Raw genomic sequence first — 2,895 nt, 5'->3', positions numbered from 1 at the left:
GGCCTCTCACTGTTGTGGCCTCTCCCGTTGCGGAGCACAGGCTGTGGACACGCAGGCTCAGCGGCCATGGCTCATGGGCCCAGCCGCTCCGCAGCCTGTGGGATCCTCCCGGACCGGGGCACGAACCCGCGTCCCCTGCATCGGCAGGCGGACTCTCAACCACTGCACCACCAGGGAAGCCCTGCATGGCCTTTTTGCCATGTAAAAATTTTCCTAGCTTTTACATGGTCAAATTTATTAATTTTTTAATTGCATCTGGATTTTGAGTCATAGTGAATTATATAGGAATTCATCCATGTTTTCATCTAGTGCTTGTGAGAGTACATGTTTTTACATTTATGTCTCCAATTTGGGGGGAGTTTATGAAGAATATCAGTTTTCCCTGTGCATCAGTTATTGATTGCTCAATAATGCTACCTTAAAAAATCAACTATAAAATGTTGTGGCATATAACAATAAGTGTTTATTCCCTGTCCTTCTGGAATCAGTTAGGTGTCAGCTAGGTATCTCTCCTGACCTTGGCTAGGCTCATCCACGTATGTGGGGATCAGCTGGTCTACCCTGGCTCCCTATGCCGGCTGCCTCAAACTGGAGCAGTTAGAGCAGTGTGGCCCCGCTCCATGTCCCAGTAGTCTTCCAGCAGCTACCACGGACGTGTTCTCGAAGCAATGGCAGAAGCACAGTAGAGCAAGCCTTAAAGCACAGGCTCACTCAAACTTTTGCCTGTGTAACAGCTGCTGAAATCCCAGTGGCCAAAGTAAGATACCTGATCAGGTCCAAAGTGAAAGAGGGAAGGCTAAAAAGCTACACAGCAAAGGATATGAATACAACAAGGGGTAGAGAATTGAGGGCATCCACTACATCCTGCGGTCCCCTAAACCTAGTTCATCCTAGATCTCTCCTTAGCATCTCAGGCTTCTTTAAAGTCTATTGCTCACTGTCTCTATTTCCTCATCTCCCCTTCCACTGTATTTTGGCTTCATCTCTTCACCTTTCCGCTAGAACTCTTTTCAACACGGTTGCCAATGGACTCTAAATTGCCAAATCCAACATGCATTTTTGGTCCTATTTTATGGGACAGAACATGTTAGTTGAGCATTCATCTGAGTCCTGATTCTGCAGGCAGATGTCTGTGCCATACTCTTCCAGCTGCCCCTCAGGACCATTCTCCACCCTGTTCTCCCTGCTCTCTTCCACTGTGGGTTACATCAGTGTACTCCTCTGCTAGTTGGCTTCAGTCTGTGGAATCCTTGTCAGGAGATTGGAGGGAGAAAGGAGAATAAGATCAATGTATTTGTTCCCTTGGTCCCATACCTGTGGTTATCTGGGGCTGGCTATGTCCTTTGTCACTGCTCCTCTCAAGGTGGCCTGCTCTGTGACTCCTTCTCCTTCCCAATTATGGTGACCTCTCCTTCTCCTCTTGCCTCCAGGCCTAGGATGGTGTCAGTCAGCCACTAATTGCCCTAGGCGCCTGCACTGCCCCATGTCGTCTTCCTATGCCCCTCCCACACCTGTGAGATAGTTCCTTTATAAATAAGCCTTCCTCTCATCACCTGTTTCCTGGTGGAACTCTGACGGACGCAGCGTGGCATCATTCACCACCACCCCTCTCCATCTCACCATATCCATTTACATTTGGACTTGGGTGTTGCTCCTTCTCCTCACCTCATCACACCCAGTAATTTACACTGAGGCAGAGAGGGAGAGAATGGAGACAGTTCCTGATCCCTTTGAGATTCTAGGAACTGAGGTGTCCTCACAGGAAACAAAAACAAGCACATAAAATAGAAGGAGCTGGCACTTCACGAATGCAGTGTGTGGCTCTCTCCAGGCTGTGGAGCTCAGCACTAACATGCATCCTTCCGGTCTACTTGGCAAATAAGATATGGAGTCATTGAAATGTACGGTTTCAAGAAAAGCTAACATGATTTTCACCCCAGCTCATGAAGACTTGCAGGTGATATTTACATGACCTTTCTGTTATCCTTGACTGTACTGACCACTTCCTCCTTATTGAGACTCTCCACCACCTGGTTCTCCTTCCCTTTCTGACCTATCCTGCTAGGTCTGCTTCTTAGGCCCCCTTTTCTCTGCCTGCCCCTTAAACATTGATGTTTCCCAGGATTCTGTTTTTGCCCCCCTGCTCACCCCTCTTGCCATGTTTGCATAAGGAATCTCAGCCACTTCCATGATCTAACATGAGGCTCCATTTGTTCTTCCTCTGCAACACATTGACTTAGGGGCGTGTTGGAAAAAGCCAGGGTCAGGTGAGGAACCTGGTGGATCCCAGGGAGAGCTTGGTGTGCAGAGATTCTGAGCCCCAGGGGGTGGGTAATAACAGCCATGGGACTATGCCTAGTCTCTCTGTCCTCCAAGGAACAGAGGGAGAGCTGAACATGTGAGCTGAGTCTTCTCTTGTCCCAAGCCTAGAACGATAAGAGATGATCAGGGAGCCGAGAGATTCATCTTGGTGCCTTGAAAGAGGGTTGGAAACTCCCTGCTCCAATATTGCTTTCACAAGGAGCCAAAAAATGATCTTTGCAGATATGCATGGTCCAGAGACTGTATCACCTATGAATCTATCTGAGAAAAGAACTTGAGGAAAGACTTTACTCTCAAAAATTTTCTTCAAGTCAAAGACTTTAAGATAGAGGATGATGGAAAAGAAACAGTGATAGGTAATAAACACATACAAATTCTTATATGTGTACATAGATACGTTCATAGATATCATTTTATTACATATGTAGTCAAATATATTGAAAATGAACATTGAGAATGTGTAATTTAAGAAATAAAAATTCTTAAAATTTATCTATTACAAGATAAATTCTAATAATAGCTTAAAATAAATATACTAAGCTATCTCAGCAAAACCTAGATATTAGGTGGGGA

This window comes from Physeter macrocephalus, chromosome 16, assembly GCF_002837175.3.
Source record: "Physeter macrocephalus isolate SW-GA chromosome 16, ASM283717v5, whole genome shotgun sequence".
Taxonomy (NCBI): domain Eukaryota; kingdom Metazoa; phylum Chordata; class Mammalia; order Artiodactyla; family Physeteridae; genus Physeter; species Physeter macrocephalus.
This window is presented reverse-complemented; position numbering follows the sequence as displayed.